This window comes from Mastomys coucha, unplaced genomic scaffold (assembly GCF_008632895.1).
Source record: "Mastomys coucha isolate ucsf_1 unplaced genomic scaffold, UCSF_Mcou_1 pScaffold5, whole genome shotgun sequence".
Lineage (NCBI taxonomy): Eukaryota > Metazoa > Chordata > Mammalia > Rodentia > Muridae > Mastomys > Mastomys coucha.
The window spans coordinates 101,754,030-101,777,494 of NW_022196911.1; the positions used below are offsets into that span (position 1 = coordinate 101,754,030).

The 23,465-nt window shown below is 40.7% G+C and overlaps 1 protein-coding gene and 1 long non-coding RNA gene across 12 annotated transcripts in view; one reads left to right on the plus strand and one right to left on the minus strand.

Annotated features, from left to right (window-relative positions):
- Window positions 1–19: 19 nt before the first annotated feature.
- LOC116079183 lies at window positions 20–18,115 on the minus strand. 6 transcript variants are annotated; one of them, XR_004113796.1, is made up of 6 exons: window positions 18,020–18,115; window positions 15,346–15,549; window positions 13,344–13,412; window positions 11,403–11,562; window positions 2,762–2,979; window positions 20–1,445 (listed from the first exon to the last, which is right to left on the minus strand). It is a non-coding gene; the product is annotated as an uncharacterized LOC116079183 (long non-coding RNA). The 6 variants fall into 6 exon arrangements; XR_004113794.1 differs by lacking the exon at window positions 18,020–18,115 and adding an exon at window positions 17,246–17,558; XR_004113792.1 differs by lacking the exon at window positions 18,020–18,115 and adding an exon at window positions 17,217–17,558 and having other exon boundaries at window positions 2,848–2,979.
- The window catches only part of Tanc2 (tetratricopeptide repeat, ankyrin repeat and coiled-coil containing 2), a 320,134-nt gene continuing 314,566 nt past the window's right edge, over window positions 17,898–23,465 (plus strand). For 4 of the 6 annotated variants that reach the window (XM_031355008.1, XM_031355009.1, XM_031355010.1 and 1 more), the window contains exon 1: window positions 18,149–18,281. The gene's annotated coding sequence lies outside the window, so the exon portion shown is untranslated. Of the gene's footprint in view, window positions 18,282–23,465 lie in introns of all 6 variants that reach the window. The other 2 variants (XM_031355012.1, XM_031355013.1) reach the window with 2 other exon arrangements.

Genomic DNA, 23,465 nt, shown 5'->3' on the forward strand with positions numbered 1-23,465 from the left:
AAAAATAAAATATAAGGTGCACATGTTAATTGCATAATTTTATTCTGGCCTGTGGGCTTCAGGGTCTCCACGGTTATACAGGCATCACCACTACACAACCACATCACCACTACACAACCACAATGCTTTTTTACTGCCAAAAGGAAGGCCTTCCTCTTCTTAGTCATTCCGAGTTCTCCTCCCTTACCCTGCTTAGGTGAACTGGGTAGGGCCAGTCTAGTGAAAAAGATTCTTAAACGTGAGGAAGCCTTCTCAGCTGTGAACTCTGATGGATGCTCAAAGAGATGCAGGATGAGAACATTTTGATAGGTGGTTGTTGGTTTTGAATTATCAGGGGTTACATGCAAGGAGCAGGGAGGGGCTGCTAGGGTTAAGGGAGACCTCCCTAGCTGAAAGGAGAGATTAGGCAAGGAGCAGAGACTTGCAGTACAACTATATAGTACCAAATCATGCTACCAGCTGTGTAAAGCAGGAATCCTCCAGAAAGGAATGCAGTCCTGACGTTTTTAGCCTGGTGAGACTTACACTAAATTATAATCTGAAGTATGATAAATTTGTATTGTTTAAGCCACTAATTTTGCGCTTATTTCTTATAATAATGTTAGAAAATCAATGTAATACAGACCTCTATAATTTGTTCTCTCACACAATAGTGCCTTTTGAATATTGTTGTTATAATGTATCCCTACTTTTTTATTTTGAAAGTACTGGAGATCAAACTTGGATGTGTATATTGGACACATTCTCTGCCACTGAGTTATCACCAGCTACATACTTTCCATAGCTGCAAGTAATTTAAGTAGCAATTATAGCAGAAGTAACCTTTGACTTAGTAGACAACAGTCTGACGCTATGTTCCTGGACCACCTCTGTCATTTTCTTTGATATTATGGCATATTTTCAAATGTATTTAAACCATAGTCTAATACATTGGGGCCTTTATGAGGTGGTTAGTTTGTGAAGGCAGAGCCATCATGAACAGGATTAATGGCCTTATAAAAGATCCTCCCAGACTTGCACCGCTGTCCCCTGTGTGAGAAGTCAGGGAGATGATGCCATCCTGAACCTGGAAGCTGGCCCTCCTCATCTGTGCTATCGTTTGCTACTGCCTTGATCTTGGACTTCCCAGCCTCTAGACCTGTGAGCAAGGAGCTCAGGTTGTTTATAAGGCACTTACTTCATGGTATTTTATTACAGCAGCCTGAAGGGTCCAAGACAGGGGATATTGTTAACAATAATGATAAATCATAACACAGGGTCCCTGATCCCAAACAACACAAAACCCAGGTTCATTGAATTTGCAGGACATGAATGAGTGCACACAATCTGAGTTGAGAAGACGGAGCAATGAGGAATTCGCTGTAGTCTTTTTCTCCTGGAGAAGTCAGTATCATCAGTCTCTGTGGTCACTGCTGGCCGAGTCTTTCGTTGAGTAGGATTAGTAGCTGAAGAGACACATGCCATAGGTCAGAAAGGCAGCCCAGGGGCACTCAAAAGGAATGTGCTAAGAGTTTACTCCTGGAGATAAGTAAGTCAGTAATTAGTAGAAAAAGAGGGATCTTATGGGACAGGACAGCTGGGAGCCAGTCCCAGCTGAGTTGAGCAATGGTCTTCACATTCTTCAAGTTGACCAGCCTGGAAAACTAAAACTAAAACAACTAAGCTACTTGACCAGTTCAGCAAGGCTGGATGATCAAATACCAAGATACTCAACAATTTTATTTTCAAATACTAGCACTAAACAATCTTTTTTTTTAAAAAAAATTGTCATTTACAGTAGCATTAAAATAATAAAGCATATAAATATCCAATAAACACATGAAAATATATTTTTCATATTTTTGTTATTTTTTAAAAATCTTGAGTATGGAGTATATGGGTATGTAGTGCAGGTGCCTGCAGAGGCCAGAGGCATTAGATGCCCTGAAGCTTGAATTACAGGTGCTTTAGAAGTCACTCGTCACCTGCTGTGGGTGCTGGGAACTGACCCTGGACCCTTCATAAGAAGCAGCACACATTCCTAACCACTGCGCTACCTCTCCAACCCAAAACTGTGTTTACATTTTTCCATTATATTTAACTACTTACCTTGTGTGTATGCATATGTCTGTGTGTGCACACAAATGTCATGACACACTTGTGAAAGTCAGCAAAGTCGATGGAAACATTTATTTCCTTCTACCTTGTGTGTCCCAGATATGAACCTCAGGTTGTCAAGCCTGGCAGCAAGTGCCCTTCCTTGCTGAGGTAGCTCACTGGCCTAATATGTTTCAATATCGTTAGCCAGGATGGAGATGCCATCCAAAACCAGAATGGAAAAACATTTCACATCCACTAGGACAGCTGTAATAAAAAGGACAAACATGGCTTGGTGGCAGGTGGGGCCGGAGAAATAGTAGCATAGCAGTCAAGAGTGCTTCCTGCTCTCTAGAGTTAATTCCAAGCACATTGAGTGGCTCACAACCACATGTAACTCCAATATCAGGAGAGCTGACTCCTTCTGGCCTCCTTACATGTATGCACTCACTCGCACGAACACACACACACACACACACACACACAAAATAAAAAGACAAATGTCAGTATTGGGGAGGATGTGGAGAAACTGAAACTGACATAAATTGCTGGTGGGACTTTAAAAATTGCACAGTTGCTTTGAGAAACGGCTTAGTAGTCTATCAGAAACTTAAACACATGACAGTATCACACAATCCATTGATTTGTAGGTATATAACAGAAGAATTGAAAAATGTGTGCTCACACGAAACATGTGCACTGATGTTCACAGTGCCACTGCTCATATTATTTCAAAGTGCAAACCAGCACAGACAGATGAAAGTGTCTTACAGAGTACTATCCAGCCACTTAGAGTCCTGGAACAAGGCGGGCATGCTGTTGCACATCTCTAATCAAAACTTCTTAGGAGGTGGAGTCAGGGAGATCGAGAGTTCAAAGGTCAATCTAGACTTTCTGGAGACCCTGCCATAAAACAAACAAACAAACCACCTTAAAAAAAAAAATAGAAGAAGGACACACACCAGGCATGGACTTCAGTAACATTAAGCAAAGAGAAGGAAGCCTTTGTAAGTCATCGTGTACTGAGTGACTTCATGCATAGTAAATGTGGAGAGTAGATAGGGAGGGTTGAGGAGAAGCAGGGAGTGGCTGCTGAATGGGAGTGATGGAAGTATTCTAAAATGAATCGTGATGATTGCGCCCCTGGAAACATGATCAAAATAACTGACTTTAAGCAAGTGAATTATAATTTAATAAAATATCGTAGCAGAAAAGAGGATCAAAAAAGTCAATTATAAAACCGGCTGCTTTTTATGTATTTTTTTAAAAATGGAGGTTTGAATGAAGAGAGGGATTAAAAAAAAATCCAAAACAAAACAAAATCCCAGTACTGGTTTTGTCTTTTTTTTTTTGCCTTGAGCATAGTCACACTTGGAGTGACCAGCTGACACGATGGATTGCTTGAGGAAAGAAAAGGAAGGGGCATGAAACCAGATTCAAACAGGACAGGAGTGGTTGTGGTCGAGACGGTAGTGAAAAGTCCACATCTTCAGGTTCAGCCGGACTCCAGCTCGGGCTGTAAGGCTGCTCTTGGAAGCAGCTCTCCCGTCCTTCCTATTCTTGTCAGGGCCTTGAAAGCAGAACCGACATATGCTGGCACAGTTTATCCCAGACCAGCCCCTGGCTTCTATGCCAGATTTAGCCTTTGGCAACTCTCTGTTGAGAGTCCCAGAGGACTTGTTTGACCTCCTTTTGGAAAGCTGCAAGGGAATTCACTTCTGGACCGTGGCCCGCGAGTGGCTCAGCGGGCTGCCTAATTCTCTATTAAGTTAATGATAAAGTGTACCTGAGCCCAGGCCACAGCAAGGCCAAGTTCCTATATGTGCGGTTTGGACTAGGAATTTTCCAGTTACCTAAAGTTAGCTCCTAACATTAAGTATTGTAATCAATTTTAAAAAGAACTCTCTAAAAAATGTATTTTCCTGCCTCTCCCTCCCTGACTTTGGCTCTTTTCTTTTGGTAATAAAAGTATTATATGACTATTGTGGAAAACTTAGAAGCATCTCTAGTCAGTTCCTCGTTTAGTGTGTTCTCTCAGACATGCCTGTATGTTTATAAGCACGGGCACACACATACATGGCCCACCACAGCAGATACTTTATTTGTACAAGTATGTGTACATGTGTGGTGACATGCATGATGCAACAACACATGAACAGAGGCCAAAGGACAGCTTGCAGGAGTTGTTTCTCTCCTGCCTTGTAGGTTCCAATGATGAAACTCAGGCTAATCAGGTCTCTTGGCAAGTGCCTTTACCCATCCCTTTGGTCCCATAGTAGTTATTTCTATTTTTTTTAGATATAACATATATGGGATCATACTCTGGTTTTTTTTTTGGGGGGGGAGTGTATTTCCTGTTTCATGTAACAACATATTTTGGAGATCTCCTACATTCATGCTAAGCCCAGTGTGGAACACAGTCTCCTGCTACCTTCCGATCAAGATGTAGAACTCTCAGCTACCTGTCCACAAGGCAGGCTGTGTGCTACCATGCTTCCCAGCACAATTATAATACACTAAACCTTTGACTACAAGTCAGCCCTAACTAAAAGTTTTCCCTTATAAGAGTTGCCATGGTAATGGTATCTCTTCACAGCAATAAAACCTTAACTAAGACAGTCAGTGTTTTAATCGCAATAAAAGAGAAACAAACCAGGGAACAGATACGTTTTAGAATTAGTACGTCAACTTAATTTATATCCTACTGGAGTTTTGATTGTAACTACATTATGTCTGACAAATATTTGCATATTTACAATACTGAATGTCCTCTAAGGGGACATGATATACCTTTTCATTTTTTTCAAGTTTTGAAAATGTCTTTTGGTAAATATCTTTCTTTGTGTGTGTGTTGGATATAAAATTTGTTCCTAGGTTTAAATTTTGTTTTTATAGGTATCACTAGTAGGATCTTTCTATCCTATTTTTTGTACATAGTTGAGATTATACTGCATAAATAATTCTCAAACTTACATCTTAACATAATTTTATAAAATACAAATAAAGTATAATTATATAATTATTCATCAAACATTTATTATAATGCTACTTTTTCATGTTGGTTAATAAATTAGATTGCTTCTAATTAAAAAAATTCAGGATACTAGCACAGTGTTTGCCTTTGTACAAATATCTTTGTTCCATTATTCTTTGTATACATCTTTGTTCTATATTATTCCTCAAAGTATATATGACATTGACATTTCTGTCTTATCCACAGTATAGTCATCTTATAGATAACATGAAATGAAGACTGTTGGATTTTTTTAGTTTTTTTAAGACTGGGTTTCTCTGTATAGCCCTGGCTATCCTGGAACTCACACTGTAGACCAGGCTGGCCTTGAACTCAGAAATCTTCCTGTCTCCACTTCCCAAATGCTAGGATTAATGGTATGTGCCACCACTGCCCGGCTAATATAAAGTAATAGAGGTCTTGCTATGTGGCCTTGGTAGCTTCATATTATTTGGCTCTAGTGATCCTCTTAGTTCAGACTTGAGAATAGTTGGAACTTAACAGCTTATGGGCTCTGCCAACAGAATTTAAACTTTTAGCACTTTGCTTATTATTATAAACTCGTCTTTAGTTCCTCCTATCATTAACTGTTGTTTGGACATGATTAGAGAATAATAAGAAGAAGATAAACATACAGCAGTGTCATAATACAGGCTGACACAACAAGGATCTTGACTGGGAAAAGAAACCATCAAGAATGACCAGGAAGGGCCATTATCCCCTCCAAAGCTCCAACTTCTGGCCTAGTGTGCATACTTTGTGACCATCACTTATACACCTGACTTCTCTTCATTTATTGATGTGATATAAAATACCTCACACCTTCAAGTTTTTATTATGTGCTTTATGGAATGATTTATAAAATAGTGTATGCTGCCTAATTCATGGGAGTGTCTTTGAATGGAATGTAATTCTTTCTTGATTTGTTTATGGTCAACATAGGCATCAGTTTTCAAAATTTCTCCCCTAAGGCCTTTTGATCACACATTGGTGTTTCTACCTGCTTGCAAGCATCCAGCCTGCTCTTTGACTATTATCTGCTTGCTGGCTGAGACAGCTTCTCTTCCTTCTTCTTCTTGTTTACTTTTCTAAGGGTTTGGAAACCAGATTGACAAAGACTTTTAAATTGAATCCAGTAAGAATTAATAGCCTCTGAGAAGGCTTTGGTGCGTGTCTAGAAGTGATGGATATGATCTTTGAGGCATGGACTATTTCCAGAGATGGAGGTCTTTTTCATCTCCTTTATTCCCTTGAGTCTTTGCTGTGTTCCAGACAGAGATTGCCAGGTGGCCAAGTTCCACAGAAATGAAGTTTCATTACAATTATTAGGTTGGTAACATAATATTAAAATGCTCCTTTCTCTTTTCCTTGACTGCCTCCTGGCTCATCCTCTCTGTTCTTTTCACAATGTCACACTGACCAAACCTAGAAAACCTGCTTGCTTGTTCGGTTTCAGATGAGTTTGATAAAGTTCAATTTACACCTTCTTTTCCTTATTCCCACCTCAGCTATATATTATTTTAACAATTATAACTGCTCTATAATTTACATCAGTTTTTTGTTGTTGTTGTTGTTGAAAAAAATTCACTTATGATCCAAAGCTCTGTTTGGTTAAAAATCAACTGTCTTTCATCGTATAGAAGATAATAAAGGCAATTTATACAACTGTCCTGTATCCCTCCTCCCCTTTTGTTCTGGTCTCATGATAGTGCTGTGGAATTAAACCATGTGATCATTCGCTGAGATGGCTGTTCCTTTTGCTGCTGATTTCCCCCTAGTATTTATTAACTATTATTTAAATACCATGGACTTTGAGAGTAGAGGTGTTACCAGGTTCTTTAAAATACATGCAACTAACTGGAGAACCAACTCAAAGTTCATTTTACTAGTGGTGAATAAATACCATTCTCTTTTTATCTGGATATAATAAACACCAACAATAACAAAAGTGTTATCATTTTTTAAAAAAAAGTTTCATCTATGAGTGGAAAATGTGTTACTGTCAATGTTTTTTTTAAAAGATTTATTTATTTTATGTATGTGAGCACACTGTAGCTGTCTTCAGACATACCAGAAGAGGGCATCAGATCCCATTATAGAAGGTTGTAAGCCACCATGTGATTGCTGGGAATTGAACTCAGGACCTTTGGAAGAGTAGTCAGTGCTCTTAACTGCTGAGCCATCTCTCCAGTCCTGTAAAAGTATCTTTTTAAAAACTTTTTTGTTTTGTTTTATTTTTCGAGACAGGGTTTCACTGTGTAGCCTTGGCTGTCCTAGAACTCACTCTGTAGACCAGGCTGGCCTCGAACTCAGAAATCTGCCTACCTCTGCCTCTGAAATGCTGAGATTAAAGGCATGCACCACCATTGCCCCATAAAAGTATCTTCTATTTGCCAACTGTAATTGTCATCTCAGAGGCTTATTGCTGAAAAAGCTCACCCTTTCTAGTTCTTTCTGAACTCTGGCTCACTGGTTCAACTCAGCTATTTTAGCTCAGAACTTCCCTCCAAGCTGACTGATCCAGCTTCTCTTGGATTCTAACTGAATTGCTCTGCTTGTCCTCAAACTAACTCTGACAATCTGTTCTAATCTTCTGGTTCTTTCTCATTCTCTGGCTCATTCTATCTTCACCTGCAACTTGTCTCTGTAAAACTGTCCTGGTAAATCTCTCTCTCTCTCTCTCTCTCTCTCTCTCTCTCTCTCTCTCTCTCTCTCTCTCTCTGTGCTTCACTCTTAAGTAGCCTCTCTTTCCTATCTGTCTTTGTAATAATTTAATGTATCCTATCTCTTACTCATTCCATCAAAATTTTCTCTGATTCATTACTTTGTCTGCCACTTAGTTAGATATTACTTTCAAACATGACTGCTTCCTTCTACAAACTAACTTTACCTTCATTGTTTGGGATTACAACTGTGTACTAAGGGCATGTCTATATGACAGCCAGAGGGATTAAAGGTTTATCATTCCAGCCAGATCACACAGACCTAGAAGGTCTTTGGATATGGTCCCTTCCAGAGCAAGGATTTAAAATTCCTTTACAGGTAGAAAATAAACTAAGGCCCTATCCAAAGAATACTATAAATAAGGCTTTATCAATTCTGCTCTGCTGTCTAATTACCACTTATGAAATGAGCACTACCAACATTTATACCTTCTAATTTGGGAGAAGCTGGGAGATAGCATAGTAACAAGAATGGGGATATATTTTCTGCCTGTTGGTTCTCTACTTTGCTGATATTTTCTTTCTTTCTTTCTTTCTTTCTTTCTTTCTTACTTTTTTTTCAAATAAACAAGTTCCTAATGATGCAGTCTACAACACAGGACATTTTATTTTTGATGATAAATTAACTTATTTTCACAGTTTCAAGCTGTCAAAAATTGAAATGACATACTGGTTAAGTAAAGGTTCTTTGAAGGGAATTTGGTTTAAAGGTTAGCTTGATCCACAGTTCTGGCCTTTACAAGTCTAGAAATTCCAGCCTGTCCATGATTTAGAGTTTGGACTAAGGGAGGGTGGTTTAATATTAACTAAAATAATGGTAAATTATTTTTATTTTCCAGAAGCCCAATTTATTAATTTGACAGTGGGAAATATTACCACTAGTTGGATTAGAACATTTGGGATGTTATGAATGGTTTTCCTATCTCTATTTTGATCTAAATGATTATTTCAAGTAGACAATTAAAAACTGAAATTCATAAATATTTATACAAGATCTAGTATATAAACAATATATATTTTGTTGAATGTAAGAAGTAGCCATGAACTTTTATGGATTTAAATTTAATGTGTGTAAAGTCAGAGTATTTTTTATGATTTAAACGTTAGATGATGATTTTTCCCTTTGAAACTCACAGTGAAATTTAGTCCCGATTATGAGATTTTAAGAGGTGATACCAGGCAGGGCCCTTATTAGATGATTATGGTTCTGTCCTTATAGATGAATTAATCCATTCATGTGATTAATGGATTATTGGATTATCCAGAGAGTGAGTCCACTATAAATGCCATGTTGGCTAGTTCACATGCAAGCTCTCTGTTAAGGATGCGATCGATGCCTTGTGCTGCTCTGGAGTGTGCAAGAAAAGAACCATCTCCAGAGATGGTTTATGACTCTGGACAAGACTGTACACCAAAGAAATGCATGTATGACGCACCCAGTGTGTGGTATTGTTTGGTAAATACTGGAAATTAGACTATGGTAGACATTAACCTACATTAGCCAGATGTATGCAACATTATACTAGGGACATGCCTACCTTAGGCTGAGTCCAAAGTCCAGTATGTCCTCTTTCCCTCTTAGAAGTGATGAGTTCAATCTGAGAGTTTTACTCTCAGACTCTGCTTTCTTGTAGTTTAGGATTATCTAACCCCCCTTATTTTGATGCAATAATTCTTAGGATGAACAGTTTGCTCTATCAACTGAAGTGAGAACCTTCTCTAGGTTCTATTCAATCATTCTAGATCAGCATCTTAATCAAAACTTTACTTTTGTGGGACTCAGGGCAGGCTTCATAGACCCTCACTGTTTTCATCTAATAAAATGGGAATAATAATTTTAATCTTATACAGTTTTTATGAGTTACATTAAACAATACACTTTATGCCTGCAACACTGAATGACAACACTTTGCAGCCTTGGTTATAAGCTAGGTATGTTTTACTATATACTGTTTTAATCCTGACACCTATTTATGGTTTTTGAAACAAAATCCCAATTGTTCGATTTTACCAAATGAAGGCTCAGGAGCCAGATGCTGGGGTTAAAGCCTGGTGGCTCAGACAGGCAGGGCAAGCACTCAGCAGATGATCCTTCTTCCCAACTGACATCCCGGGAGGAAAAAGCCAGTTCTCCTTCTCCACACTGTCTTAAAAACCTCTCAAATGGAATGGTCTTCCTTTCTACTTCCTGTGTGTCTTAGTTACAGTTTTACTGCTGTGAAGATACACATGACCAAGGTAACTCTTATAATGACAACATTTAACTGGGGCTGGCTTACCGGTTCAGAGATTCAGTCCAGTACCAGCAAGGTGGGAGCATGGCAGCATCCAGGCAGCCATGGTGCAGGAGGAGCTGAGAGGTCTACATCTTCATCTGAAGGCCAACAGGAGAAGACTGGCTTTCAGGCAGCTAGGCCAAGGATCTTAAAGCTCATACCCGCAGTGACAAGCCTATTCCAACATGGCCATACCTCTTAATAGTGATACTCCCTGGACCAAGCATATACAAACTATCACACTGCACATCTATCTGCCTTTCTGACTTCCTCTCACTATGTTTTTTCCCTATGTTCATTCCCTGTCAACTTGGACTTTATTTATTCTTGTTACAATAAACAGAAAGCTTCTGGATTAAAGGTGCGTCCTAGGGCTGAGCCACACTACAAGTAGAAACATGTATTTCCAGCACACGATCTCACAGTGTGATCAAATGTCCTGCAACATCAATTCCATAAAATAGAGGTTTATCCATAATTTTAAAAGAAATAATTTTAATTTTATTTATTATTACTATTAGGGAGAGAGTATGTGTGAGTAGGCACAAAACTTTGTGTAATTTATTCTCTCCTTTCATCTTCATGTGGATTCTGGGGATTTAAGTTTTCAGGCTTGTATGGCAAGTACCTTTATCCACTGGGCCATCTCACCATCTTACCAGCCCCTGTGTCTTAGTTGGGGTTTCCATTGCTGTGAAGAGACACCATGACCAAGGCAACTTTTATAAAGTTAAACATTTATAAAGTTAAACATTTAACTGAGGCTGGCTTACAGTTTGAGAGGTTCAGTCTATTATCATCATGGCAGGAAGCACGGCAGCCTGCAGGTAGACATGGTGCAGGAGAAGGAGCTGAGAGTTCTACATTCTAATCTGAAGGAGGCCAGGAGGAAACTATTCTTCAGGCAACCAAGAGGATACTCTCTTCCGCACTGGGCAGAGCTTCAGCACTAGGAGCCCACAAAGACCTACGCAGTGACACCCTTCCTCCAACAAAGCCACATCTATTCCAACTAGGCCACATCTCCTAATCGTGCCACTTCCCTTAGGCCAAGCATATTCAAACCACCACACACCCCCATTTTTTCATTGCAGTAAAATCCACAAACCACCTGCTTAGAGGATAATGGGGAGGAAGGATGGGGGAAAGATTGTGGGAGGGGGGGTGGCACAGTGTGTAAAATATAAAGTGAATAAATAAAAAATAAATTAAAATTTAAAAAACACACATACTGAAAACTCAGTGATAGCTTTAAAATTCCCATTCACATATTAGTATCCCAAGATCTAGAAATGTAGGATCACTTGCTTTCACCTGTACAGTTTTGAATAGAGACCCGACGGCAGTCGGTTGAGCACTTCCTCTTGAGTCATGCTATAGTTTCTGTCCTTGAATTTGTTTTGTCAATTCCAAGCTCTAGCCTGTTAGTGCTGTTTTCTACTTGGATGACTTTCCAACACCTTAAACCTAAAGCCTGTGGAGAGAATATGTTTAATTAAATAAATATGTTTAACCTACTAATCAAGACTCTATCTAACTAGTAGAAATTTTGTTCAAACAAACCTAACCATGAAGACATATCAATAAGGGACTGGGATATCTATCTTATACCCGGGATAGGAGTGTGACAGGCATGAAGACTCAACCTTAGGCCACGGTCTAGATACCTTTTTTTTTTTTTTTTTTTTGAGACAGGGTTTCTCTGTGTAGCCCTGGCTGTCCTGGAACTCACTCTGTGGACCAGGCTAGCCTTGAACTCAGAAATCTGCCTGCCTCTGCCTCCCAAGTGCTGGGATTAAAGACGTGTGCCACCACCGCCCAGCTAGATACCTCTTATGTCTGATCTGTACGTTATTTCTCTTTTTCTACCAGACCGTCCTCACAGTATACGCTTGAGAGCATTCTGTTCCCTAGACTCTTCTGTCAGTATTCTCAGATTTGCCCCCTAGGGAGTGAAGACTTGATCCTTTGGATATAAAGATGAAAAATTCCAGAACGGGCTCTGATTTGCCCCCAGATATGTAATTAAAAGTTGTAAAGAACCACTACAAACCCAAGTGCCCCGAAATATACAGCCTTTCTGACTCTCCTTATTTTGTTTTCCGTCACTGGCACACAAGCTTCATCCTGTTGTATTTTGATTCCATCATTGTTCATTAACCCCTGTATCAAGTTATCAGAAATTTCCGTTAATTTTTCCCACGCAGTGCTCATTGGCACTGTTCATTTCTATTTGCAAAGTCACACCTCTTGACTATCAGTAATCATTTTTTTTTTTAGCTCATTAAACAGCAATATCTTCTTAACCAGATTCTTATTATTTGTTCCTTTCCATTTAAATCCACCCTATGAGGTTGAATGTTTCAACACAGCCTTCCTGTCATTCTGACGTCTAAAGTTAATGGTGGATCCTTCCTACATGAGAAGACCTTCTGCAGTCTGGATCTGTCCTGTCTACCCCTTAGCAACTGGTATCTCCTTATGAATGCATACTCTGACTCAGCCACATTCACTGTTTGACAACCTATCCCTTCTACCTTCAATATGTCTCTTTATAGTTTACACTGATGATTATCTTTATTTTAAAAAGCAACTCATTTCCAAAAGGGGTCCATTCCTGTTTGTTGCTATCCTAGCCTCTCCTCTTCAACCCTCAGTCCCAAGGGCTTCCTTTCCTTCTCCTTCCCTTCTCTTTTATTTTCTCTCCTCAGGAAGCAGTCCTCTACCACTCCTGTCAAATTTATCTCTCTCCTTGTGAAATACCACAGGACATACTGTTTTACTTTTAGGAACATTTAATTTTATCACATGCTATATTAATATTTAAATATTTTAGGCATTTTGTTTCCTAAATAGACTGCGAGGGGCTAGCATGCAAGGCTTCCCTCACATCAATTATATATGCCTTACAGCATGATCACAGCTATACACAGGCAGTAGGTACAAGTACCTGTCAAACACTTATAAATGTCAGTGGCAAATAGGTGATGGCTTGCTTATGAACACTGTACATGAATTTTTCACTTCACAAAGAAGGGATTTACTAAAAACTTTTAACTAGTAGCTCCTCTTTGTGGATATGCTTTTAACTGTTAGTCTAAAAATTATAAAATATTCATCAAAAGGCTGAGGTGGGAGTTGATGGGGAAATGTTGAAAACATTGCATTTCAAGTCATTGGTTGGAGATCACAAGGAAATGAGATTATAAAAATCCATGAGAAAAAAATTTAATTTATATCAACCTTTCAGAATACCTTGGTGGGGGGCAGGTGGAATATAACTCTGGAGTCTTGCTTTCTATACAAGGTCCTAGGTTTCCAGTGCTGTAAGAAAATCAGGATTCTTTAATTGCAAGTTGACTATTGCAATTTTCCCAGTGGGTTCTGTGTTCACATTTACATTTTATACATCATTCTACAAGGGCAAGTGATAGAGGGCAGGGTTTATGTTTTAGTTAACTTGACACAAAGCAGGGTCACCTGGGAAGAGGGAACCTCTACTGAGAAATCATCTCCATCAGACTGGCCCATGGTGACATTTTCTGGCCTGTGGGCATTGGCTATAGGGACATTTTCTTGATAAATGATTAGGGCCTAGCCCATTGTCGGCAGTGATACCCCTAGACAGGTGGTTCTGGACTATATAAGAAAGAAACCCAAATAATCCAAGGAAAGTAAGCCAGTAATCAACATTTCTCCATGGTCTCTGCGGCAGTTCCCACCTCCAGGTCCCTGCTTTGATCTCAAGTCCAACTTCCCTCAGTGGTAGATTCTGACTTCGGAAGGATAAAGCAAGCTCTTTCTTCCTCTGGTTGGTTTTAGTCAGTGTTTTCTCACAACCAACAGAGAAGCTAACTAGGACAGACTGTGGACTATCCATCATTTAGCGTGATCTAGAAAGTTAGTCATTTAACCGCAGAGCCTTACTATCTAAAAATTGAGGTTACTCATGTGATGTTAGGACTAAGTAGGAAGGTAGTTTGAAGACAGTAAAGTCCTTGCAAGCAGTAGGTGCTCAGTCAGTGGTGACCTTTACTGTCTATACAAGAGGGGGAAGGTTACAGGAAAAAGGTGGGCTTGATGGTTTATGAGTTCAAGATGTCAGGGGAGGCCATGCTGGGATGAGTGCTCACATAGAGAAAGCAGATCTAGAAAGGGTATTTGGGAAGATACAAATGGTGGCACTAGTTTGAAGAGGGAAGCAGCCATGTTTAAAAGTGATGTATAATTAGGGGGAAGAGAAGGTGACAAATCAGAGACAGATTTGACAGAATGAAAGAGAGAGAGAGAGAAAGAGAGAGAAAGAGAGAGAGAGATGCAAAGGCAGAGGGAGAGAAGGGAAAGGGAGAAAGAGAAAGAACATGGTGTGTGGTGGTGGTGGTAGTGTGTATGTGTGTGTGTGTGCGTGTGTGTGTGAAAGAGAGAAAGAGAGAGAGAGACAAGGAGAGATAGAGACATACAGAGGGAGAGAAAGGGGGGAAGGGAGAAAGAGAAAGAGCATGGTGTGTGGTGGTGGTAGTATGTGTGTATGTGTGTGTGTGTGTGTGTGTGTGTGTGTGCGTTTGTGTGTGTATATGTTAGTTTTACAGACACAGGTTTAGAGAGAACAAGCTAGTCATAGGTGAGGATAGACTGAGTCAGAGACTGAGGAGCCAGAAGATTAGAACATACTGCCAGAGGCTGTATGAGGGGAGGCAGAACAATTCAGTCAGAAGCCCAGAGAAGCAGGACTGAATCAGTCAGCTTGGAAGATTAGCTTGTAAGGAGGCTAAAATCTGCAAGGCCTCAGCCTAGCAATAGCTAAAACAGAAGGAAACACTCTGGGCTCAGCCTATGGTGACTATTTGCACAGCTTAGGTACTGTTCATATCTCATCCCTCCTGAAGAAATGAACGTGAAATTTACATGGCATATATTATTTTCCCAAATTAAGTTATAGACTAAAATACCTTCTTAATGAGAATGAGTTTTTAAAAAGTAAAACAATTAGGATTCCTAGTACTTTAGGTATTGATTATAGGGAAGCAAAGGGGAGTCAGTGAGACAGGTCAAAGAGAGAGATGGCTTCAGTGTTGTTCTCTGCCTCTGCTGGACCACATTCCTATCTTTAGCAGTCACATCTTGTTTCCTTCACAAAGTCAGACTGTGATAATAAACTGCTAGGCTTGATGGCAGAGTTATGTGGGAAAGCACTGGGTGAAGCATGTTGATGATCAAAACAGAAACTGAGCTCATTCCGGTAGACACCAGCACTTACCAATGTGAATACACGATCTGGAAAAGGTCAGTCAAAAGAAATGAGTTGCAAAGTGCTTTATTGGAGCAAGAGACCATGTGGGCTTCAGCTATCAGCAAAAATCCAATAAAGAGATCTGCTGCTAAAACTGGATGATTACAGTGGTTTTCCAATTGCCAGGAAAATGGGTTTAAAGGTTTTCATTTGGTGAATTATTATTAAACCCTGTGAAAAAGTTGCAAACAGATTTAAAAAGAGAACAGACATATTATTTCTTTCAAAATATTATTTTTTAATATATGGATATCTACATTAGCATAATATAACCAATCTTAGGGCTGGTAAAATTGTGTCAAGTCCATATGGCAGAATTCAATCTACCAATATTTCACGGTGCTCCACAGTGAACACCATAATTTCTAGGTGCTGCCACCTGAACTAGTTTGAAAAGCAACATAATATACCCCTGACTGCCTTATTATTTCTCAAGGGAAAGAATGTTATTAGCTTCAGCAAAACTCACAGGGAAAGGCTTAGATAAAAAGTAATCTTTAAAATAAATAAAAAGACTAAAAGAAAAGGAAGGAGGGTAAATTCAAGTGTAAAAACAATGTAACAGCTGGTCTTGTTCCATGAACGTTTCATTGGATATTATATTCTGTGCTAAATATTTCTCAGTTTCATTTAAATTTCATAACCATTCCAGACAGGTGAAGAAAAGTTTCAAAGTCTTGCTTAAGCTCATGTCCCAGGATAAGTGGAAGGTGACACTGACCAAACCTGTTTTCGGACTTTCAAAGCTAATGACATTGTAATGTTTCAATTGTGAAACTGTTGAAATGTAACGTTTCTTTGTGGGTTAAACTCGAAACACAGGCAGTTTCCTTTTGAGGTGTGTATGCTCGTTGTGACCATTAACCAGTGTTGACCATTCTGATAATCCAGAAGATTCCCCTCACCTACCTCAGATATAAGTAATCAGTACTCTGCTCCTATCACCATAGGTAGGTAGGCTTTAGTTACACTGAACTAACTTTTGGAACTAGTATCAACAGTCCATATGCCAGTCTTTCACATGATTAATCATAGTCACACCTCGGAGTTCTACCTCAAAGTTCTCAAACGTTCACTGGAATGGCATGCTTCCCGACATGATTTCATATCCATTTTTTAAAAAATATTGCACAGAAATTAATACAATTTTAAAAAAAATTAAAGAAATTACATAACAAAGTGGTATGGGGCTTGGGGTAGATTCAGAGGGACTGTTATCAAAATAAGCAACCAATCAATCAACCTCTTCAGCTTCTAAACTGCACTGAAACAACGCCCTTGATTGATGCAATTTGTGCATCTATTTCCAATCATGGCATTTCATTAGGAAGCAGATGACTAAAGAGTCATCTCAGTTAATGGAACGGAAGTTCACCCAAGCAAAATAGGCAGCGATGATTGCTTTGTATCATCTAGCAGCACGTGGGAAAAAAAATCTACTCCAAGAATCCTGCAAAGTTGAAGGGTTGTTTTCGCGGTTTGAAGGGAAGGAAGCAAGCAGAACATCTGGGCGGAGAGTTTGGGGAGAAACATGACTGAATATCCTCCAATGGGGTCTTAACGTGATGACTTTCTATGCGTTCCTGGCTGCCTTGAAATCACACTAGTTCTTACTCAAGCTGGTAATGACAGAGGCAGCATGGCAACTTTACTGAAGCCTGGCAAGCTAAGGTGAGAGGATGGTCAGCAATGGTTCTAGATGACAGTTTTCTTTCTTCTCTATTATCCCTACGCCTCGCCCCCCTCCCCCACGCCCCCAAGCCATTGTTGGTTTTTCTTTCCTCCCATTCCCGTTCTAAAGGCAACGGAGGCATCCTGAAAGCAGTCTTACACATTACCACTGAGAAGCAGGAGAGGAATAACTGACACTTGTTGGCGTCGATGACTTTGAGTGACTCGTGTGCCTGTGGTGACCCAAGGGGGGGGCAGTCTGGAGGAACGTCCGGGCTATCGGAGCAGGAGGAAAGGCCCCCCAGAAGTGGGCGCACGTGACAGCGGCAGCCACCTCGAGAGTGACGTCATCCCGGGGGGCGGAGCCCAACTCTTTTAGGGCCTTGTCAGCTATCGAGCTTTCCTCTCCTCTTCCTCACCAAATGCCTTCGAGCCCACCAGCCCAAGCCCCCCTGAGGAAGCCAGAAATGCCTCCACGTCCTGCAGCGCCAGGGCCTCCCCCCCCTCTGTCAGCGCGGCGCGGGGCCTCCCCACCACCCGCTCCCGCAACGCCTCCCCACCCCCAGGCCGTGGAGGGGCGGGGGGCGGGGGCGCGCGCGCGCTCCTCCACCGCGCGCGCGCGCCCCCGCGCACGCGTTCTCCCTCCGCGCTCGCGCTCCTCCCCAACCCGGCCCGGAGGGGGCGGGGCTGCGGGCGGCCTCCGAGGGGGCGACGCCCCCGGCGCGGCGGCGGCGGCGGCGGCGGCGCTAGAGAGCGGCCTGCCGGGCGCGGGTTGCTGGGCGCGCGCTGCTCCGGCGGGGCCCGCTGGCCACAGCCGCCTCGCGCCAGCCGCCCGCCCAGCGCGGCCAGCGGGCTGCGAGCGCCGCCAGCGCGGGGACCCGGGCGGCAGGCGCAGCGCTCCCCTCCGCCGCCCCGCGCGCCTCCTCGGGCGGCCCCGCCCCCGTTCCCATCCCCCTCGCGCTGCGCTCACCTCCCGGCTGTGCGGCGCGCGAGGCGGAGCGAGGCTCGCCCGCCGCCGCCGCCGCGGTGCTGAGGGGCGAGCCTGTCCCCCGCGCCGCCGCTGACAAGAGGACCGCCGCAGGCTGCCAGCGCTCGCCGGCCGCGAGGCCCCGCTGAGCCCGACTGTAGCGCGGAGCCTCCGTGGGGCGTCCGCGGGCGGCGCGGTCCTCACCGGAGACCACAGGCACGCGGGCTTTGACCCCCGAGGTGCGCCGCGCCCCTCAGAACGGCAGGTAAGGGCTGGGGATGGGGGAGCAGGGGAAGAAGGGTCGGTGAGGGTGAGGTGACAGGGGCGTTCGCTTGGCGATGCCTCCGCTGCGGGGGCTGGGGCTGGGGCTGGGGCTGGGGCGAGCGGGGAGACGGGGAAACGGGCAGTGAAGTGCCTGCGGTGTCGAAGTCCTGGGGAAGGCAGGCTGCCTCCGAACGTGGGACCGAGGGCGGCTTCGGAGGGCTCCGGGGTCTGCCATTTGACTGTCACAGAGGTTAGTCTTGGTATTTGGTACCTGGAGGGTCTTTGGATGACGAGGACCGGGATGAGATGCGAGGCAGATTGCTAAACGTGGCAGGGAATGTGGTGCAGAACGAGTTGCAAAATGTGTCCCTGAATGCAGCATAAAAGTAGTTGTGAAATGTGCCAGGTAAAGGCACAGGATGGGCTGGCCTCTGTGGCGTAGAAATGCACGGTAGAAGTGTTATTAGGAATATGAATAATTCCTCTGGGGAAGGAGGTGTACTATAATAAAAGACTAATGGGGCTCTTTGGTACATATTCGGTCGTAGGAGATTGAGAAGAGCTGCGATTTTTGACACAGGGAAAGTACCCACGTGAAAGCAAAAAAAAAAAAAAAAAAAAAAAAAAAAAAAAAAAAAAAAAAAAAAAAAAAAAGCAGATTGTCTGGTTGTGAGATGGGAAAGGAAAAAAATAGGGCTAAAATCATTTCAGGTTTTGTCATCAGCATGTAGAGCATCCATGCAATTGTAGCCTGTCTCTGTTCCAGGTGTGGAATGTTTAAAATGTTTCCCAGAAAACATAAACAATGATCATTAGCATTAGGAAAAGATTGGATGTCCTTCCCTCTCTCTTCTGCTCCTCTCCAGGAAAAAACAAAAAACAACAACAACAAAAAAACCCCACAAACAAAAAAAGACAAACAAGGCAAGCATCCTGACCGTAATTGTGTGTTCAGGACCGTTAGGCAAAGGGAATGAATTTTTATCTGTGTCCCTGCCTTGGCTTTTATACAGGTGAAAATAAGTGGAACAAGGAAAACAAAACAATATGGTGAACAAAAGGGATAAATTTTCAGGCATTTTGAAGGATTGGAGCCAAAATCTATGGCAGTGGCTAATTACAGATCCTAGCAATAGTAGAATATTCTGGTATGTTTTAGCTGTTGAGATGGGATGGTGAGATAAGATAAAAACGCTATACAGTAAATTGGCATAAAACGCAGCAACATGGATACTGTCAATGTAGTGTTCCTTGTAGCATTTACCAGGTAAATCGTCTTAGGGATGTGAGCAAAAACCAGAAACAAATGAAGCAACTGTTCCTTATCTCTCTTCCTCCTTCCTTCAACCCCATCTTTCTCTCTTAAGTGTGTGTGTGTGTGTGTGTGTGTGTGTGTGAACATGCTACAAAACGTTGTGACTTCCATCTAAGAACATCTGTGTTTTGAGAGAATTGTCAGAACATCTGTAATTTCAAAAGTAACAAAAGACAGCTAGATGAGCTATGTAAAAATAACGTGTATACATTGAGTATCTGTGTAACTGAAACAAAAGCAGAAATATCTGATCTGTTCACCAGGATGTATTTAATTATTGATGACATTTTAGTGTACTATGTTGGAATTCTTATAAATTGAATTACCTGTGTGAATGTTGTTCTTATTATAGTAATTTGCCAGCTAATCTGAAAATTCATACTGATTGGCTTCATCCAGGTTCCAGATTCATTCATTGAGGGATCATTTCCTTCAAAAATGAAATTGGATTTTCCTGGATTAATTTTGAACTTTAGTCTTTTCTGGAGATATTTCCCTTACCTTGAGGCTCTTTTGAGGCTAAAGAGAGAAGAGGGCCAGAAGAGAATAAAGAGCAGTTCTGTTGGGTCTTCCTGTTTTGTTCTGACTGTAAGTCATATGTACTGCCACCCCCTACTGTCTGTAGGAAGAGGTGTTGCAGAACCCTGTTCTTTTCTTGATATCACTGCCCCCTTGTGTAAGGGAAGAAATTGATAGCTGCAACTTTTGGGAAATAGTCTTTTCAGATTGTTCTTTATCGTTGGAGTGGCTATGTGGACTTATTAATCACTTGTTTACTTTAAAGTACATAGCTAGGAACATATGTTAACCAGATCTTAGATTTGATGTCCGTTTTAAATAGTATCTGATATTAGTCAATTCAGGTTGCTAAAAATGTTTACAATATGTTCAGGGACATGGGATTCTATTTAGTAGTAGTAATAGGTTACATTTAAACAGCACACACTTCTTACCAGTCCTGTACATTGTTTATACAGTTACAAAAATCCTATGAGGTATATATTGTTATTTCCATTTTACTCAGGAGAAATGGAAACAGATCAATTTGCCAAAGATTATGTAGCGGAGAATTGGAAATGCTGTTTCAATTTAGAAACTCTGGCTCCAGACTGTCCTTATCACTATACTGGATTGTCCTCTCACGTTAGTATTGACAAGGCATACTGTGCCTAAAATGCACATAAAAAGTCCACCATAAAGCAAATACTGTACACATGGATAAACTGTCTACACATGTGCAAAGAGTGCTTATAGTGAAAAATTTCTTTTTAGAAATTTGTTTTTAAATTCTTTTTATGTGATTATAAGCAGTTAGTATTCTTATTCAGGACTTTTCATGTGATTAAAGGTACATTTATAGTCGTGTTCTCTTTGAGGTGGATCTTTAGAGGTAAAAAGTTACATTTAGGTAGTTTGATATACACACACATATACCTCATGGTATTTTTTAAATAAAGTACCAATAAATTTTTATTGCTAGCATTATTTGGAGAATCAAGATGAAATTATTTTTCCTGCATACTTACATTTTATGATCACTATTTGTTTTAATGTGATTAGCAAAAATGGGTTGGATCTTTTGAATTAGCTTTTCCAAACAAATGTTTGCTCAGATTTTTCTTAGCACTTAAACCTTTGTTTTATAGGTATTTCTTACATATTAAATATTTACAAAAACAAAGCACAAAGAACAACAGTGTACTCCACATTCCTCATACAGCTTTGATTGTTTTAAAAGTGGACGGTCACCTCTCACGATTGTGATAATTATTTTCTTTGCAAATTATTTCTGCCATTCTGGTCACAGAAATATTTTCTGGTTACCTTGTGACTCAGATAGTTCATGTAACCAAGCAGTCTTTTACCTTTAATATATATTTGTTGGTATTATGAGTATTTAACATATTAATTATGGACAAACATTTTTAGGATATAAAACTATATAATTTATTGTACTCAAGAAATTGATTGGAATATAGGCTTAGACTTGCTCTGACTTTGTATTGATAATATATTACTTGTAATTGGTTTGCATTTTTACTGTAAAAATTCACCATCAACACTGTTAAACCTTAATTGGTTGTTTCCTTCTCCCATCACTGACTTTGTTTTCTTTTGAAGCAGGGTTCCCATATGTAGTAGCCCCCGTTGACACTGACTTACCCACTCTGTTGTGCACCCATGATGCTGGCATTAAAGGTGTGTGCCACCTTGTCTGGCTGTTACTAATATTTTTCCTCCAGTGGTTCTAGAGATAAGCACAGGGCCTTGTGTTTACTAGGCATGCACTCATCCCAGCACCTCACTGCTGACTTTTACCTCTGTCATGCTAGCTCTCCTTGTTTGCTATAGTTGATTTATCCCTTTAGTATTTTAGATAGTTAGATATTTAGTATTTAGATAATTGTGATTTTTTTGAATAAAGAAGGAAGTAGACTCTAAACAGAAATGTACTAATAACAGGAGTTCCAAAGGGGAAATACTGAAATGGTTGATACTTACTGAATATATACTAGAATAATTATGCAATACAATGCATAAGATTCTTTGTCATATTTTTTTTTCTTCTTGAAATACAATTAAAATCTGAGGGAAACTACTTGGGCACTCTAGCTGAATTAATACTGCGTCAAATTCAGAATCCCCCAAAGCTAAGGAGAATATTTTTACTGATGGTACCCAGATTCCTTTCAAGTACTTGGAGCAAGCTGGTACAGATGGGGGTTTATTTTCCTAACACCAGTCTGATCAAGGTAACAGATACTGGAAGCCAGCTTAATTGTTAGACATTTATTTTTTTTCTCTGTGATTTAATTGGTAACTTAGTATTATTATATTTGCTTAATATTCCTACAGTCATCAAATACTATTATTTGGTGGAAAGATAAATAATAGTGTGAAAATAATTTTTTTATGCTTTATTATATTGTGAAGACTATCTTTCAGCTTATTTGAATTGCATGTTTTCTAGTAACATACTAAATGAAAATTATATAAGATAAAAGCAACAACAACAACAACAACAAACCAAAACAAAACAGAACAAGGAGCTAAAGTAATGGAGAGTAAGTCTTTTGAAGCTATGGAGAGAAACATTGAAAGTTTAAGGCTTAAGAGATATGTTTTCTATTCAGGGGTCATTTTTCTCTTAGAGGATGTCTTACTGTGAATCTTATGATCAAAGAAATTGTAGATGGAGAATGAAGAATTCAGTGTCTGAGTCTCAGAAAGCTGGGTTGTGGACGTGGAAAAGGAGGGACTTATTATTACTCCAGAAAGTTCTAAATAATTGTAGTACCATAATTATTTCTGGAAGTACTTTTTTTTGTTAGATTAATTTACTTTTGGTTTGTAGTGCTGAAACATGGGCCATTGTATGTGTTGGGCAAGTGTTTTTGAGTTATATCTCTAACCCCCTACCTCCCAAAAAAGAAATCGTTTGAAAGCTGTGTTTATGGATGGTGAAAGTATCAAATGAGTTGATTGTTTATGGACCCCACAGAGGATCTTGCTGTCTTCAGGGTCTGCCTACCCTTCTTTAGTGTGATAAATATGATCAAGTTTAAGAGATAAAGAGGGCTGGAGAGATGGCTCAGCAGTTAAGAGCACTGACTGCTCTTCCAGAGGTCCTGAGTTCAATTCCCAGCAACCACATGGTGGCTCACAACCATCTGTAAAAGAATCTGATGCCCTCTTCTGGTGTGTCTGAAGACAATGATAGTGTACAGTGTACTCACATTATAAAATAAAATAAATAGTTATTTTTTAAAAAAAGAGAGACAGCCGGGTGGTGGTGGTGGCGTACTCCTTTAATCCCAGCACTCCAGGAGGCAGAGGCAGGTGGATTTCTGAGTTCGAGGCCAGCCTGGT